General features: G+C 43.2%; 1 pseudogene; it reads left to right on the forward strand.

Annotated features, from left to right (window-relative positions):
• Positions 1 to 13,564: 13,564 nt before the first annotated feature.
• On the forward strand, positions 13,565 to 16,549 carry LOC115148305 (type-2 angiotensin II receptor-like; annotated as a pseudogene).
• Positions 16,550 to 19,886: the final 3,337 nt, after the last annotated feature.

Raw genomic sequence — 19,886 nt, forward strand, 5'->3', positions numbered from 1 at the left:
TGCTAAACATTGTACCATTTTCCTTGTACTCAAAACAAAATACAATTTTATAAATTATACACATAAACAACAATCATGGCAAGTACAGATATCTAGCCACACTACAAACAGTACATTTATCCTCCTCCAGGCCTTGTGAACAATCTGAGCAGTTGTGGGTCTACTCTCGACAGCTTATAAGGTCTAGAAAGGCACAGTAGCAGGCCAATCTGGCTTTATTTTTTTACTTCTGATACTGAGATGCGTTGTCTTTTGAGGATCATCATTCTCCCAAGTCCGCCTATAACAATGTGGCCACAAAGGTTCCTAGCAGGCCAAATAATTTAGAAAAGCTTAATACAGCTCAGCCTCCTCTCTGATTCGAGTGTCTAATCCTCACACACCTAGAATGTAACACTTAAATATAGCCTAAATATTTGTCATGTAACTTTTAAAATGTATTACCTTTTATGCGTGGAACAAACACAACCAGTAACAATGTTTTCATTTAATTAGGCTACTTCAAAAAAGTCATGTAGGCTACCTGCACACATACATTCAACAAATAATTCCAACATCCAAACTTTGCACCATGCCATTTGATGAAAGTGACATCCATTACAAAAGACCAAAAAGTTTCATGAAATTCAGAGATTGTGACAGACATGTAGTTGTTTAAAATTTGTCTGGTTTCATTTGAGAGATGTCGTGGAAATTACCACCAGTGACACCTGAAGTCAATATTAAATGAATAATTCTTTATTATCAGCAAGCTGAAGAGGTTCCAACAAAATTAATGCACCAAGTAGTACATTCATCATTATCGTTTGGTTCATGCACATCACCGACAAGGCTTCTTCTCTCCAAGAACCTTTAAACTGAGATATGCCTTTCTGTTCTCAAAACAAGGTTCTGGGCGCAGTGCCAAATTGCTTATCCTCCCAGGCACGATCAATCAGTCACTTGCATGAACCCAGTCAAATTGGTTATTAGAAAAGCAATAACATAAAATGTTGCTTCACATTCCCTCCTTTTATCCAACTGTGATAATTCTCATTACATTTTAAGGTAAGCATTAGATTATAGCTTCTATCAAAAGGTTCTATACTTCTACTAAAGTAAGCGAAATCAACAGTGTTGGAAAGTACTTAAGTACAAAATTCAAAAGGCACTCACACATCTGAGCAATCTTGTTGCAGGTGCATGGCAACAGTTGAAACAGGATGAAGGAAAAAAGGAAACCGCACACTGCTCTTGATAGTATCACTGATATTTAACAAGCTTACTTATTGTGAATTTTCTGAAAACAGCACCTCTATGTAGACCTAGCCCCACCCACATCCGTTCCACGTATGGAAAGGGGTTGGAGGCAAAGAAAAAATAAATAAGTGCTACCAAACATAACAATATACATTTCACAAATACTACAAAAGTGTATAAATAAGACGCATTGAATACGTCCATAAAACCACAATGAGGACATAGCAAGTTTTCATTAATCATTGGGTACATCATACGAAAAACATCAGAGTAATCTTAAATAGGGACATATTTCAAATTCACAACATAACATACATAGGCATTTCATCATTAAGTCCTTTAGGAAATAATGTCTGGAGGGTGAAAATCCCAAAACATTCTCTTTTACTCAGAGTATTATTAATATCACCTCCCCTGTCTGATATCTTGACTTTCTCTATGCCACAAAATCTAAAGGTAGAAATGTCATGCTTTAGGTCATTAAAATGTACTGCGACTGGATAATCCCTGTCGTTTCTCCTGATTGAACTTTTATGTTCACTAATTCTCTGTTTGAGAGAGCGGGAGGTCTTACCGACATAGCAGAGCCCACATGGACATTTAATAATGTAAATAACATGGTTGGTGGAACACGTAATGATATCGTTTACTTGAAACAGTTTTCCTGTGTGTGGGTGGCAGAAATATTCACACTTCTTCATATTGTTGCACTGTGCGCATCCTCTGCATTTATAGCTACCAGGTAGAGGGCGTAAAAGAGCCTGGCTGATTTTCTTTCGTGGCTGGCAGTTGGCATGAACCAATTTATCGCGTAAATTGCGACCTCTCCTATACACAATGAGTGGTGGATTCTTAAATTCAGCCGGCAAAGCTGGGTCCGATGATAAAATATGCCAGTGTTTCTTGACCACACCTCCCACTTTCCGCGAATTCAAAGTATATGTGGTTGTGAACATTACGGAGTGTTCTTTTGCTTTAGCGGGTCTTTTTTGTAACAATTCATCTCGTGTTTTTCCCAATGCCAAATGAAGAGCTTCATCCACACATTGTGGCGAATAGCCTCTTCTTAGAAACCTAATGCGCATCTCCGCTGCTTTTTCTAGATAATCATCTGTGGAGTGGCATATACGGCGCAGTCTGAAAAACTGGCTTCTAGGAAGTCCTCCTTTTAATGGCTCAGGGTGGAAGCTGTCCCCCTGTAATAGAGCATTCCTGTCTGTTTCTTTTCTATACAGAGTTGTAAACAGGGTTCCATTTGATTTCTCAATCCACATATCGAGGTAATGAACGCGTTGAGTGTCACATTCAATAGTGAATTTGAGATTGGGGTCAATGTCATTGAGTAGTGCCATAAAATCTGACAGCTCTTGTTCAGTTCCTTCCCATATGCAAAACATGTCGTCAATATATCGATACCACTTCAGGATTTTATTCAAAAATGGGTTTTTGTTATTGACAAAACGTTCTTCAAATAGACCCACAAAGGTTAGCATAGCTCGGAGCGAATGTGGAGCCCATCGATGTTCCATTCGTTTGGAGGTAGTATTCATCATCAAACCTAAAATAGTTTTTTTTCTTCTCTCAGCAGCATGAGAGAAGTTTGGACGGGATCTCACTCCATGCTCACTCCACGTGGACTCATGTTGCACTCCTGAGAGAAAAGGCAGTTGATAGCTTCAACTGGATGCTGTGCACAGGTTGCTGGCTCGGACTCAGGTTTCAGGTACAAGTGGTGAAGGACCATAATGAACGCCAGTTAGATGCTCACATTGTTCTCGGGCTAATTATCCATGCATCTAGATACCATCTGTGGTCACCTTCACCATAACCTTGAGAGAAGACAGACCAGAACAACAAATTAGAAACAGTTTCTGTGGTTGCACTTCAATCTCCTAAAATATTCTTAGTCTTAATCGAGTTTACTGCTTCTTGGGCATCCACTGTAACTCCAAAATTCGGCCCTAATTCAGTTGAAGGCAATGCCAAAGATTTTTAGAACTAAACCAAGATAGACCACAGCCCGTCGTTTCAAATGGGAACAAATTAGTCATAGTGGGCAGAACAAGCATGGAGGTGGGCAGAGCCAAGCACAAGCTAGCGAGATCCTATTGGCACGTTCTAGCATTCATGCACATATTTCCGTTATGGAATGCCTACTCTGTGCAATATCTCAATTGGCCTTTTCACTCCTTCTTAAGAACACAATTAAAAAAAAAAACTTTGGCAGAGTAAAGTCAACAAAACTTTGTCAACTCTGTTCATAACATATTTTAGTTTTGGGAACAGAATATAGTATTGAGATCAAATGTTGCGGGGGGAAGACAAAGCTGCATGTGAGCTCCTGCATTTTTTATCAGTTTAAAAAAATATATAGATTTAGAGTTAAACTTGGATTTTTCGGCGAGGACAAATACAAGATACTACCCTCCACAACATAACCTTCACTCCAAATGAAAACTCCAAACCTTCAACCTGATTTTGGACAAAATTACCTGAAAGGATTCCTACATCCAGGCCTTTGAAGCCCCCTCCTGATATCTATCCTTACTAAGGACATAAACTTTGCGATGACGTAGTGTCCCCGTAAGTGACAGATCACTGAGCAAATCACGGCGCAATACTCATATTTTTTGCTATCCTGCCCCACCAACACAGAAAGCACTGAGCTAGGCTGAAACACCTGCACTTTGGAGCTGCCTTACTCAAGAAAACAAAAAGATATCATGTGTGTATACGGCTTTATTAACTCAATGATGTTTATGAATAATTGCTAGCATTTCATCATTCCATCCCCGTACCGTTTATTGCAACACGGAGACATTTCTGTTTCATGGTTTCATGTTTGATTGGTCTACGATACATCTTAATTTAACCAACCATTTTTTACCCTTCTCTGAGTGGGCGCAATGTTTATTGTGCTCATGCACGTTCGCAAGACTCATGAGGTAGAAGTTCTGTTATTTAATTCAATGTATTGTTTCCTTTGTTCATCTTTCCCGGGTTATGTCGGGTTCCGTGTGTCTGTGTCCTATGTCTCTGTCATTCTGGTTGTGCGTTATAGGAGCATGCGTGTCTCAGTGTGCATAGAAATAGGCTACGTGGCCTGCGCTCCATGCTTTGGAGTCAGAACGTTGAATAAGATAAAATTATTGTTCCATGTATGGTGTTGAAATATCATTAATATTCATTAGGTCTGATTTAAGACGAATGTAACAATGGATGTGGAAATTGCCTTTTACAGGGCAGAACCAGTTTATAGGTTGTAATTCCCAGTTGGATAATTGTATGGTCCTGGGGGCCAAGTGCTTATTATGTAGGCCTACCTGTTTGAGCTCCTGTAGGCCTGGGCAACTCGTCCTCGGGGCCTGATTGGTGAGTGTTACGTTCCCCAGTTTCTATGTTGTAGTTTGTGTATTTGTGAGTGCGTTTCAGGTAATGGCGTCCTGAAGTTCTCCAAGCAGCTGATTGGTCGGCCCCATTGCTGATTGGAGAGCTGACCCCGCCCCCTCGTCAGCACGCAGCTGTCTCCAATTAACAACCCCACCTAAAGCTATATAAGCCAGTGTTCTGTTGCACAGAGAGAGATATTTGCTGAGAGAGGAGGCTAACGGCTGAGGGTTATAGCATGTTGGTTGTTAAGACATTTGGTATGTACTGTGTTCGTTGTTGCTGAGGGAGCTGATTGGTTGTCTGTTGTGTGTCAATAGGACACAGTGTTTGGATTATTGAACTTACTTTTGTGTAATTCTGTTTCATTTGTTCCCAGGGGGGAAGGCACCTAGGGAGTGCTTAGGCAAGAGGCCCGCGGGCATACATTACCCGTAGTAGTTTGTCTATGCACACTAGGAAAGACCTGGGCGGACCATCCCCTGTATTTTGGTTAGTGCACCAGGTGGTGCTAGTTAAGTAGTGGGTAGGCAGGTAAGGTAGGAGAGGGGACTTTGATATTTACTCTCTTTGCTTTGGTTCCGTCCAGCCCCTTTTCCCCCAAACTTACCGTGCGAAGGAATAAGTTCCCTGTAAAACGGTATTCTCTGCCTTTGTCATCCTTACTCACACTTACAGTCCATACCTCTTTCACACCATGGAGAGTTGAGTTGTAGCAAGGTGTTGCGTTCCCTCTTCCGAGAGGCGTGCGTAACAGTAGTTAGATTCAATTTGGTTTCTCAAAAGGAGGCTGTATAGTCTTGCTGTCTGTTTTCGTTCATATAGGACAGGTTAAGCCTGATACAGAAGCTATTTCTTTTGGGCTATTGCCTGTGTATATTTGGTAAATCTACTTGTATATGCTTTATGATATGGTGCTTTCACTATTGGATCACCAAGACATGTAAATAAATCTATACATATCCGACTTTCATTCCGTTATGACTGCTACAAGGTCCCTATTTTACAATTACATAGGCTTTTAAAAATATGTTGTAGACAATGAAAAGAGTTGTCTGGTAGCCTTAATAAATAGACAGATTTGTAGTTGACTTGAGACTCGGACCTTGTGACTTGAATAATAGTTACTTGGTCCCACCTCTGGCTAGAGTTACGCTAACTCGATTGCAATCCCTTTAGCATTGCCTGCTAGCTTGCTAGCTACAGAGGTTAGCTGGCTAGTTAGCTACAGTAGTTAGCTACTGCCATCAGTTGTTTTTGTTATCATATTGTTAGGTTTTGACCAACTATTTGTTTGCATAACCAATATAATACAACTATTTAAACCTATATAATACAATTAGTTGTGGTGCATAACTTATGAATACTAAAGCTAAACATAAGAGGTTTATATTGTATTAACATAGATTGAGCGACATATAATAGACATGACTAACTGGAGGGTTGCTGGCTAGTAGGAGTGTAGGCTGAGTAGACTCTTGACACGCACACAATGCCTGATTGAGGGGCCGCTCAAGGACAGGTGTACGGGAGGGGCTGGTAGAATGGAAGATGACTGTAGCACAAGAACAGGCACTGTCCTTGGGTGTCTGACTCTCGGTTACACGAAGATAAGCTAGAAGACAACTATGCCTGGCAACAAAGATGCGTCTGGAGGCTGGGACCAGACTGCACGCCAACGATAGGCTGGAGTAAGTCTAAACCACACCCAAGCCTCTACTCTGACAGGCCAGCAGTGAGCGGGAACTATCTCTGTCAGAGTATTTAATGAAGAACTTATGTCATTTAGAGTTCTGTTTGCCCTGCGTGGTGTTACAGAGATCCCGTATATACGAACCACACATTTACCATTCAAGTGTTTGCATTAATTAAAGTACAAAGAAATCAGAAGTTACTATGTGCTGACTATTTTGTTCTGATACCAGATCGAATTGACGCAACTTTAACAATATTTTGCCTATTCCACTGTTTTGTATACCGTGGGAGAAGGGAATACGGACACACTGTGGACACGGTAGACACATTTAAATGTAGGTGTAGACGAATGACATGTTCGGAATTACATGAGAACTCTATGACTGTCTTAACAGTTCAAGTCACACCTACATTTACATGTGTCAACAGTTGTCCAGATTCCCCTTTCCCGGCGCCATATTCAAATGCCAGTATGCATTCTACAAACGGTGGAATAGGCAAAATATGATAACACAACTGATGGCAGTTGCTAACTAGCCGACTAACCTCTGTAGCTAGCAAGCAACCGTAAAGGGATTGCAAACGAGTTTGCATAACTCTAGCCAAACAATTTTTAAAATTCTAAATATTAGTAAGCTGGGTTCATTTGAGGCCAGCAAACACGTTCCTCACCGTATTTCCTCCAACATTACAATGAGAAGGTGTATCTCGATCCCAAAACACACGTTTTCTGGAGACTTGTGGGAGGAGTCCTGACCACCACCTGAAGTGGTCAAACAGATCTGAACACAGACCACAAAGCGACTTTTCAATGCAATCTTCGTAGTCTGATAGCAGAAGTCTCATCTAAGTGTCAAGAGTAGACACGACCTGTGATCAGAATACTAAAGCTGAATGAACTGTCAAGTATAGACATGACATCAGCAGCGTCTCTAGACTAGAGCCGACTGCGAGCTGGAGTAGTTCGTTTCACGACGCCCTCGGCCTGTGCCGCGAGAAATAATAATGCTTAATTTTCAGTAATTTCAAAGCTGTAATTTTTATGTAGCTTCTGACACCATAACACTCACAAAATGGTGTCGCCTTCTTCCCACAAAGACAGCGTGGTGAAGAAGGCGCAACAGCGCCTTTTCAACCTCAGGAGGCTGAAGAAATTTGGCTTGTCACCAAAAACACTCAAACTTTTACAGATGCACAATGAAGAGCATCCTGTTGGGCTGTATCACCGCCTGGTATGGCAACTGCTCCGCCCACAACCGCAAGACTCTCCACAGGGTGGTGAGGTCTGCACAACGCATCACCGGGGGCAAACTACCTGCCCTCCAGGACACCTACACCACCCGATGTCACAGGAAGGCCAAAAAGATCATCATCGACAACAACCACCCGAGCCACTGCCTGTTCACCCCGCTATCATCCAGAAGGCGAGGTCAGTACAGGTGCATCAAAGCTGGGAACGAGACACTGAAAAACAGCTTCTATCTCAAGGCCATCAGACTGTTAAACAGCCATCACTAACATTGAGTGGCTGCTACCAACATACTGACTCAAATTTCTAGCCACTTTAATAATTAAAAATTGGATGTAATGTATTACTACCAATGCCACTTTATATAATGTTTACATAACCTACATTACTCATCTCATATGTATATACTGTACTCTATACCATCTACTGCATCTTGCCTATGCCGTTCAGCCATCGCTCATCCATATATTTTTATGTACATATTCTTATTCATTCCTTTACACTTGTGTGTATAAGGTAGTTGTGAAATTGTTAGATTACTTGTTAGATATTACTGCATGGTCGGAACTAGGAGCACAAGCATTTCGCTACACTCACATTAACATCTGCTAACCATGTGTATGTGACCAATAAGATTTGATTTGAGATGTAATCAATATGACTTGAGGCATATTGCAATCAAGATGATTTGATATTGTCATCATCCTTTATCATGCAGTTCAATTCTGGACTGGCCTCTTTCAGGGAAATCAAATCAGCAGCAAATGCATTATTGTGTATGTTGCAAATAGAGGAGTACATCTCTGGCTGTTTTATATAATGTGTGGGATTTTCAACTCGCATGCTTGTTACCTTCACCACCCACTCTGCACCCCCAGTATGATTCTCTTGAACTCTGATTGAATAACTTCGGACTGAACCTGTGTTTGAGGTGATATTCCAAACTAAAACCATGTAATGTAATCTCTCAAGCTGTCTGCTTGTTTTTAGAGGGGAGTGGGACATAGAGGAGTGACGAATGCCTGGCCTGGCTCACATTGCTGGCACGTGGTCAAGTTCCCCGTTCATTGACATGGATGACTCCCTATGGGCCAGTCAGAACATAAAAACCACAGAACCAAGTCTTCATACAGCCAGTGTTCAGGCGCAAACACATCATGGGACTAACTTTCACTGAACAGGAGAGGATTTAAGGTAAATCAACTTTATTTGAATGTTATAGTGGCTTTGACATTTTTTCTGATGTCACACAAAATGTATCCATTTGGCAATTGAAAAATAGAGTGTGTGTGATAATCTTGGAAAAAAGTAATTAATATCAAAGGGAATAATTAAAATGTGACATTATCATATAATTACAGAGATACTTGAACAATTGTATTTAATCAGTATTACAAATTATGTCTCTGGGAAAGTTGTTAGCCACTTATTATTAGTGCAGAGTATATGAAAATACCATACAGAGAATATTGTACTTTTTTCAACATTTCAAGAGCTGAACTGTACTCTGTTATGAACCCCTTTCACAAGTTTGACATATTGCCAGACGTTGTCACACAAGTTTTGATCACACTCTTACTTATATAACATAACATTCATGCATGGTTTTCAACATTTTAAAAACAAATGATACATAAGACAGCAAAAGTATGTAAAGATCAGCAAGGGCTGAATCAGCAAGGGCTGATTTCAAGGTTTTACTGCTAACCTACAAAGCATTACATGGGCTTGCTCCTACCTATCTTTCCGATTTGGTCCTGCCGTACATACCTACACGTACGCTACGGTCACAAGACGCAGGCCTCCTAATTGTCCCTAGAATTTCTAAGCAAACGGCTGGAGGTAGGGCTTTCTCCTATAGAGCTCCATTTTTATGGAATGGTCTGCCTACCCATGTGAGAGACGCAGACTCAGTCTCAACCTTTAAGTCTTTACTGAAGACTTATCTCTTCAGTAGGTCCTATGATTAAGTATAGTCTGGCCCAGGAGTGTGAAGGTGAACGGAAAGGCTGGAGCAACGAACCGCCCTTGCTGTCTCTGCCTTGTCGGTTCCCCTCTTCCCACTGGGATTCTCTGCCTCTAACCCTTTTACAGGGGCTGAGTCACTGACTTACTGGTGTTCTTCCATGCCGTCCATGGGAGGGGTGCGTCACTTGAGTAGGTTGAGCCACTGACGTGGTCTTCCTGTCTGGGCTGGCGCCCCCCCCTTGGGTTGTGCCGTGGCGGACATCTTTGTGGGCTATACTCGGCCTTGTCTTCGGACGGTAAGTTGGTGGTTGTAGATATCCCTCTAGTGGTGTGGGGGCTGTGCTTTGGCAAAGTGGGTGGGGTTATATCCTGCCTGTTTGGCCCTGTCCGGGGGTATCATCGGATGGGGCCACAGTGTCTTCTGATCCCTCCTGTCTCAGCCTCCAGTATTTATGCTGCAGTAGTTTATGTGTCGGGGGGCTAGGGTCAGTCTGTTACATCTGGAGTATTCTCTTGTCTTATCCAGTGTCCTGTGTGAATGTAAATATGCTCTCTCTAATTCTCTCTTTCTTTCTTTCTCTCGGAGGACCTGAGCCCTAGGACTACCTGGCATGATGACTCCTTGCTGTCCCCAGTCCACCTGGCCATGCTGCTGCTCCAGTTTCAACTGTTCTGCCTGCGGCTACGGAACCCTGACCTGTTCACCGGACGTGCTTGTTGCACCCTCGACAATTACTATGATTATTATTATTTGACCATGCTGGTCATTTACGAACATTTTAACATCTTGACCATGTTCTGTTATAATATCCACCCGGCACAGCCAGAAGAGGACTGGCCACCCCTCATAGCCTGGTTCCTCTCTAGGTTTCTTCCTAGGTTTTTGGCCTTTCTCAGGAGTTTTTCCTAGGGAGTTTTTCCCAGCCACCGTGCTTCTTTCACATGCATTGCTTGCTGTTTGGGGTTTTAGGCTGGGTTTCTGTACAGCACTTTGAGATTTCAGCTGATGTACGAAGGGCTATATAAATAAATTTGATTTGATTTAAAGAAGAAAACAATCAACCGTTAGATTTTCTATACCCAATGTGACAATAGATTTTATATTTGGTGATGAATTGCAGCTACAAAATCCCCTCCAATTGTATTACTATAGTTTCAATGTACACCGAGTGTACAAAACATTAGGAACACCTGCTCTTTCCATGACTGACCAGGTTAAAGCTTTGATCCCTTATTGATGTCACTTGTTAAATCCACTTCAATCAGTGTAGATGAAGGGGAGGAGACGGGTTAAAGAAGAATTTTTATGCCTTGAGACAATTCAGACATGGACTGTGTAGTTACTGTATGTGTGACATTCAGAGGGTGAATGGGCAAGACAAAATAATTAAGTGCCTTTGAACCTGGTATGGTAGTAGGTGCCAGACGCACCGGTTTGAGTGTGTCAAGAACCTCAACGCTGCTGGGTTTTTCACCCTCAACTGTTTCCTGTGTGTATCAAGAATGGTCCACCACCCAAAGGACATCCAGCCAACTTAACACGACTGTGGGAAGCGTTGGATTCTGAGGGCAATTGGGTGTGCAACTCAATATTATGGTGTTCCTAATGTTTTGTACACTCAGTCTATTTGGTATGTAATATATATATATATATTTATACACAATGTAATAAATATACACCAAACAAAAATATAAATGCAACATGTAAAGTGTCGATCACGTTTCATGAGCCGAAATAAAAAAATATCAGAAATGTTCTATACCCACAAAAATCTTATTTCTCTAAAATGTTGTGCACAAATTTGTTTACATCCCTGTTAGTGAGCATTGTTCTTTGCCAAGATAAACCATCCACCTGATTAGGTGTGGCATATCAAGAAGTTGATTAAATGGCATGATCATTACACAGGTGCACCTTGTGCTGGGGACAGTAAAAGGCCACTTTAAAATGTGCAGTTTTGACACACAATGCCACAGATGTCTCACACCCGGCTTCTTCACCGGAGGGGATGCTGAGGAGTATTTCTGTCTGTAATAAAGCCTTTTTGTGGGGGAAAACTCATTCTGATTGGCTGGGCCTGGCTCCCCAGTGGGTGGGCCAATGCCCTCCCTGGCCCACCTATGGCTGCACCCCTGCCCAGTCATGTGAAATCCATAGATTAGGGCCTAATTCATTCATTTCAATTGACTATTTCCTTATGAACTGTAACTCAGTAAAATCTTTGAAATTATTGTATGTTGTGTTTTTATATTTTTGTTCATTATAAATACATATACATATATTACATACCTGTACAATACTTTAAGATTGAATCAAGGTAATGCAAATCAATCAAATCCACCGTATCATTACTGTTTCTCTACAATTTTTATATTTTCAAACACAAAATAGTTGTTTTGTAATAAGGAAGACCTTAAAATATCTCCTGAGAGATTGCAGCAGCCAGTTGTTCACAATGCTATGTTATGTAATGCTCATTACTTTGCTATACAGCATGCGCTTCTGGTTGTATAGGCCAGCCCCTGTAGGGGAGTTTATCATTCACAGGGACCCTGGAGGGGGGAATATGGCCAACCCCAGAACCCCCAGAGCCCTCTAAAATAACCAACCACATGTTCTCCTCTGTCTCCTCCTACATAACACTATTCAGATGGACTCCAGCCTGGAGCCTGCACAGAGGAGGACTATCCAATACATATTCTCAAAACAAAAAGGAATTCTCAAATGGGCCGTACAAATGTATTTCTTTTTTTACATTAGGTTGGCCCGGTGTTCACGCTCCAGGACAAAGCGACATAATGAAACGTGATTCTTACATCTGCTGTAGAGGGTTTGAAAAAAAAAATGTAAAAAAAAAAGACATACAGAAAGAAGACTGAGCTGTTTCACACACAGCTGTTATCACTAAAATATTTAGCTTTCATCAGTGTCACGACTTCCACCGAAGGTGGCTCCTCTCCCTGTTCGGGCGGTGCTCGGCGGTCGTCGCCGGCCTACTAGCTGCCACCGATCCCATTTTCCTTTTCATTTAGTTCTGTTTGGTTTTACACACCTGTGTCTTGTTTTTCTGATTTCAGTGGGTTTATATTTCCCCACTGCAGGTTAGGCTGTGTGCGGGATTATTTTGCTGTAGGCTACATGTAAGGAGTGCGTGCCCACCACGGGCGTTGTTTGTTTTTTGTACGGTATGTGTGTCGTTGTGCTTTCGGAACCGCCAAAATAAATCGTGGATTTTCCTGGAACCCTTCTGCTCTCCTGCTCCTGATTCCAGACACCCCCCTCCATCGAGAGGCTTTGTTACAATCAGAATGTAATAAATTCAGTAGGCAAAATATTTAGTGGACTGAGAACACATCATTCTTCAGTTGGCCCACCCTGCCTGTGTCTCCTAACACCCTGCCCAGACCGGACGCGCGCGTGCGCCATCATACACAAATATATTTTTCCCCCCCACACCAAACGCGATCACGACACGCAGGTTGAAATATCAAAATAAACTCTGAACCAATTATATTAATTTGGGGACAGGTCGAAAAGCATTAAACATTTATGGCAATTTAGCTAGCTAGCTTTCAGTTGCTAGCTAATTTGTCCTGGGATATACATGTAAACGTGCGTACCTGAAATGCACAATGTCCTCTACTCCGACAATTAATCCACACATGAAACGGTTAACCGAATCATTTCTAGTCATCTCTCCTCCTTCCAGGCTTTTTCTTCTTTGGACTTTATATGGCGATTGGCATCTAACTTTCATAGGTGTATTACCAAGACCGACCAACATCAGTACATCTTTCAATCACCCACGTGGGTATAACCAATGAGGAGATGGCACGTGGGTATCTGCTTCTATAAACCAATGAGGAGATGGGAGAGGCAGGACTTGCATCGTGTTCAGCGTCACAAATAGAACTGACTTCTATTTTAGCGCTTGGCAACGCAGACGCTCACTGGCGTGCACGAGCAGTGTGGTGCAATGATTGAATAACATGTATGTGTACATTTATTTTGCAACGCTCACGCACATGACGCGAGTGGTGTGGTCAGCATGTAACATTAAGCAATTTATTACCATGCTTTCCAAAACAACTGTCTCGTTGTATTTTACAGTTACGGATTTATTGCAACTCTCTCATTTAAAATATTGCTGATTTTACATGATCTTCTTACAGGCCTTAGTGGGAGTTAGCTGTAAAAGCAATCACGGACCGAAAGTCCCCTGGCAACAACACTCTCTAACCTCTGAATGGCCACCAACTCATCAGAAGTGCCAATGAACAATTCTTCTTCCTGTGATTCCATCTCCCCCTCTCTGCATCAGAACAAGCTGATCCCAACCATCTTCAGTGTCATCTTTGTCTTTGGTTTTGTGGGCAATGTCTTGGTGGTGTTTGTGTTGTGTCAAAAGTTCAACCGTAAAACAGTGGCCAACACCTACAGTGGGGGAAAAAAGTATTTGATCCCCTGCTGATTTTGTACGTTTGCCCACTGACAAAGAAATGATCAGTCTATAATTTTAATGGTAGGTTTATTTGAACAGTGAGAGACAGAATAACAACAAAAACTTCCAGAAAAACGCATGTAAAAAATGTTATGAAATGATTAGCATTTTAAAGAGGGAAATAAGTATTTGACCCCTCTGCAAAACATGACTTAGTACTTGGTGGCAAAACCCTTATTGGCAATCACAGAGGTCAGATGTTTCTTGTAGTTGGCCACCAGGTTTGCACACATTTCAGGAGGGATTTTGTCCCACTCCTCTTTGCAGATCTTCTTCAAGCCATTAAGGTTTCGAGGCTGACATTTGGCAACTCGAACCTTCAGCTCCCTCCACAGATTTTCTATGGGATTAAGGTCTGGAGACTGGCTAGGCCACTCCAGGACCTTAATGTGCTTCTTCTTGAGCCACTCCTTTGTTGCCTTGGCTGTGTGTTTTGGGTCATTGTCATGCTGGAATACCCATCCACGACCCATTTTCAATGCCCTGGCTGAGGGAAGGATGTTCTCACCCAAGATTTGACGGTACATGGCCCCGTCCATCGTCCCTTTGATGCGGTGAAGTTGCCCTGTCCCCTTAGCAGAAAAACACCCCCAAAGCATAATGTTTCCACCTCCATGTTTGACGGTGGAGATGGTGTTCTTGGGGTCATAGGCAGCATTCCTCCTCCTCCAAACACGGCAAGTTGAGTTGACGCCAAAGAGCTCCATTTTGCTCTCATTTGACCACAACACTTTCACCAGTTGTCCTCTGAATCATTCAGATGTTCATTAGCAAACTTCAGACTGGCATGTATATGTATTCTTGAGCAGGGGGACCTTGCGGGCGCTGCAGGATTTCAGTCCTTCACGGCGTAGTGTGTTACCATTTGTTTTCTTGGTGACTATGGGCCCAGCTGCCTTGAGATCATTGACAAGATCCTTCCGTGTAGTTCTGGGCTGATTCCTCACCGTTCTCATGATCATTGCAACCCCACGAGGTGAGATCTTGCATGGAGCCCCAGGCCGAGGGAGATTGACAGTTCTTTTGTGTTTCTTCCATTTGCGAATAATCGCACCAAATGTTGTCACCTTCTCACCAAGCTGCTTGGCGATGGTCTTGTAGCCCATTCCAGCCTTGTATAGGTCTACAGTCTTGTCCCTGACATCCTTGGAGAGCTCTTTGGTCTTGGCCATGGTGGAGAGTTAGTAATCTGATTGATTAATTGCTTCTGTGGACAGGTGTCTTTTTTACAGGTAACAAGCTGCGGTTAGGAGCACTCCCTTTAAGAGTGTGCTCCTAATCTCAGCTCGTTACCTGTATAAAAGACACCTGGGAGCCATAAATCTTTCTGATTGAGAGGGGGTCAAATTCTTATTTCCCTCATTAAAATGTAAATCAATTTTATAACATTTTTGACATGCGTTTTTCGGGATATTTTTGTTGTTATTCTGTCTCTCACTGTTCAAATAAACCTACCATTAAAATTATAGATTGATACTTTCTTTGTCAGTGGGCAAACCCACAAAATCAGCAGGGGATCAAATACTTTTTTCCCCCACTGTACATTGTAAACTTGGCTCTCTCAGATCTTTTGTTCCTGATCAGCCTGCCTTTCTGGGCAGTCTACTACTCCATTGACTACAACTCTGTGTTTGGTGGGCTGATGTGTAAGCTGTGTGGCAGCCTCCTCTCTCTGAACGTCTACGCCAGCATTTACTTAATCACCTGTATAAGTGTGGACCGCTACAGAGCCATTGTCTATTCCCTCCAGTCTCAGTGCAGCAGGAACCTGTGTCGGCCTCGAGTGGTCAGCTGTGTGATCTGGACCATTGCTGGCCTCATGACCATCCCTACCATGGCCTTCAGAGACACCTACCACCTGGAGGACCTGGGGGTCACGGCATGTGCCCTCATAGATCCATCTACCCAGACAAACTGGTTCCCTGGCCTGGCCCTGACAAAGAACATCCTGGCCTTCTTGGTGCCCTTCACAGTCATCGCCAGCTATTACTGCTGCATCGGGAAGCACCTCCTGGGGGCACAGCCCAGCCTGGAAAAGAGCTCCAGCAACCTGGACCATGTGATGAAGATGGTAGTGGCTGAGGTGCTGGTCTTCTTTGTCTGCTGGTTCCCCTTGCACTTTCTGACCTTCATGGACGTCCTGAGCACCCTGGGGGTGATGCACAGCTGTTGGGTGCGCCAGGCCATCATCACCCTGATGCCCTTCACCCTCTGCCTGGGCTTCTTCAACAGCGCCATCAACCCTGTACTCTGCTTTGTGGGGATCCACTTTCGGGAGCAGCTGTGGCGGCTGTACGAGGAGAAGGCTCCCAGGCTGTGTCAGAAGAGAGAGTCCATCAGGACCAGGCTTAGCTCCTTCTCCAGCAACATCAAAGATACAGGGCCACTGGAGACTCTGGGACAACACAGTAGGGACCCTAGTGCATCACCTGGCAGGACTATGAGAGGACTCTGCCTGTCAGATATGCAACAGTTGACCCCAGACATCCAAGATCACCCCCAGGCCTAGTCTCCAGGGGACGTTGACCCCCCCTCGTCTACTCCTAATCAGGGACACCCTGTAGGCTGGACAGAGGGCATCTAAACATATATTTAAATGTACATTTCACATCCCATGTGACCATGAAGCTCATGTTAGGGTGAAGCGATATTTCATTACAATCTACAGTATATGTGCTGGATAAACTGGCCAGGTTTTCTAAGATTGATAGTGTGATACTAAGTGTGTGTGTGAAATAAACAACTATGTGCTTTTGTCCTAGTTAAAATAATGTGATGTGTATGTTAGTTTATTGTATATACATAACAAAACTATATATGTCAATCAACACAGAGCCTTTGTCATGTTCGTCAAAAGGAGTACCAAGGCGCAGCGTGCGTAGAGTTCCACATGTTTTAATAAATGAAACTCACCAAAACAAATACAGAAGCAAACGAAACGTGAAGTAATGGTGTGCTCACAGGCACAACCCAAAAACAAGATCCCACAACTAAAGGTGGAAAAAAGGGCTGCCTAAGTATGATTCCTAATCAGAGACAACGATAGACAGCTGCCTCTGATTAGGAACCATACTCGGCTCAACACAAAGACATATAAACCATAGAATGCCCACCCCACACCCTGACCTAACAACCTAGAGAAATAAACCGTCTCTCTCAGGTCAGGGCGTGACAGTACCCCCCCCCCCCCCCAAAGGTGCGGACTCCCGGCCGGAAACCTGAACCTATAGGGGAGGGTCCGGGTGGGCATCTGTACTTGGCGGCGGCTCTGGTTCGGGGCGTAGCCCCCACACCGCCCGCTGATCCCCCCGCTTCTGTGTCGCCGGAGGAACCAGACCGTGGATCATCGCCGGAGGCTCTGAACTGCCGACCGCTGCTGAAGACTCCGGGCCATGGATTATCACTGGAGGCTTTGTGCCATGGATCATCACTGGAGGCTTCAGACCACAGATCATTACTGGAGGCTTCCTACGTGGAGCTGGAACCGGTCTCACCGGACTGGGGAGACACACAGGAGACTGGGTACGTAAAGCAGGCACAGGGTATACTGGGCCGTGGAAGCGCACTGGAGGTCTGGAGCTTAGAGCTGGCACACCCAGTCCTGGCTGGATGGTTATTTTAGCCCAGCAAGGGTGGAGCGCTGGCACAGGACGAACTGGGCTGTGCTGGTGAACAGGGGGTACTGTGCGTAGAGCTGGCGCAGGATAACCTGGGCCGAAGAGACGCACTGGAGACCAGGAACGCTGAGTCGGCACACTTCTTCCTGGCTGACGGCCAACTCTAGCACGGCAACGTTGAGGAGCTTGCACCAAGCGCACCGGGCTGTGAGTGCGCACTGGCGACACAGTGCGCATCACCGTATAACACGGTGCTTGCTCGGTCACTCGCTCCCCACTGTAAGCACGGAGAGTTGGCTCAGGTCTCAACCCCGACTTAGCCAATCTCCCCGTGTGCCCCCCCAAAAATATATTTTTGGCACTGCCTCTCGGGCTTCCGTTGCTCCTCATAGCATCGCCGTTCCGCTTGCGCCGTCTCTACCTGCTTCCATGGCAGGGTCTTGTCCCCTGCCATTACCTCCTCCCAGGTCCAGGACTTCCTCCACTCTCTCTTTTCCCTAGCCCAGGATCCCTGCTCCTCCTGGGCACGCTGCTTGGTCCTTTGGTGGTGGGATCTTCTGTCACGTTCGTCAAAAGGAGTAGACCAAGGCACAGCGTGCGTAGAGTTCCACATGTTTTAATAAATGAAACTCACCAAAACAAATACAGACGCAAACGAAACGTGAAGTAATGGTGTGCTCACAGGCACAACCCAAAAACAAGATCCCACAACTAAAGGTGGAAAAAAGGGCTGCCTAAGTATGATTCCTAATCAGAGACAACGATAGACAGCTATCTCTGATTAGGAACCATACTCGGCTCAACACAAAGAAATATAAACCATAGAATGCCCACCCCACACCCTGACCTATCAACCTAGAGAAATAAACCATCTCTCTCAGGTCAGGGCGTGACAGCCTTCTAAACGGCAAGAAAAGTTACATGCAAACATCTACTGTAAACTGTAGAATTTGTCTATCTTGAACCATAATTAACATTCTATTGTGTCAAATGTATAACCCTTATCTGGATACGCTATGAGTTATGTGTTCCAGACACTCTTCATTTGAATTTCATTGGGCTGTGACGATTATATAATTTTGTGTAACAATTAATTATCATGCAAATGATCATGATTCTTGTCATAAATAATTTTTTGGGACCATGTTATGTATCATAACACATCTTTGAAAAAAATATTGTAACACAGCTTTGGTGACCCCCGTCTCAAAAATGAATGGTTTTGACCACTCTGAACTTTTGGGTATGAAGCTTTCCCTCTTCATGTAAAAATGGAAAACTTCTATTGTGTAAACTATATCTACTTGAAAATGAAGTTGCATCCCCCCTCCCCCTCTTAAAATGAATGTATGAAGATGATTATGGAGATTTTTCTTTTTTTCTTTCACAGTTATTGTCCATAAATGTCCGTTACATGATTATACAGTGATTGTGCCAGCCCTAATAAGAATATAATGATTCATAATGATATAACTGTCTGGCTGTCTTCTTGGTGTGAAAACGAAACCCCCGTTCAATTATTTAAAGCCATGCTCAAGTTGAACAAACATGGGAAAGCCAGGGACTAGAGTTTGTATCACAGTGTAGCAATTTTAACATGCATTTCATTGCTTTCCATACAATCAAAACTAACCACTTTTTTCTCCTGACAACCATCATAGAGACAACGAAGACACTGAGTAACAAGCATTGATATAGGCTCTGTTTTACTGCCACTCTGTGGCTGGGTTTGAGAAGCGCAGATGCAAAGGAATTGTCTTGATGATAATTCCATAGTTTTTGCTTCAAATTGTTATTTTAGTTATTAAAACTCATCCAGACCCATCATATCATCAGCTAATATGAACATTATATGAAGATTACAATAAACAGAAAAGTTCAATGCAAATTAAGGTGACATGTAGGCATAACCTTAAAGGGATAGTTCACCCAAATTACAAAATGCAATCCATACTTTGGTTTAGTTTCCCTGGCAGTATCTATCAAGGGACAGATATTAGCATTTTTCGTGAATCATGTCCAAATCATCTGAAAGTATCTAAAATTGATTGTAAAGCTCAAAGTCACAGTAGATGATTTGAACATGATGTGTAAAAAATGATAATATCGGTCCCATGACTTGATTGGGATTGGTGCCACAATGCTAACAATTGCCAGGGAAACTAAACCAAAGCCTGGACTGTCATACTTTGTCCATTGACTGCTTACAGAGCAAGGAAACCAATATGT

The sequence above is a fragment of the Salmo trutta genome, chromosome 15 (genome assembly GCF_901001165.1).
Source record: "Salmo trutta chromosome 15, fSalTru1.1, whole genome shotgun sequence".
Taxonomy (NCBI): Eukaryota; Metazoa; Chordata; class Actinopteri; order Salmoniformes; family Salmonidae; genus Salmo; species Salmo trutta.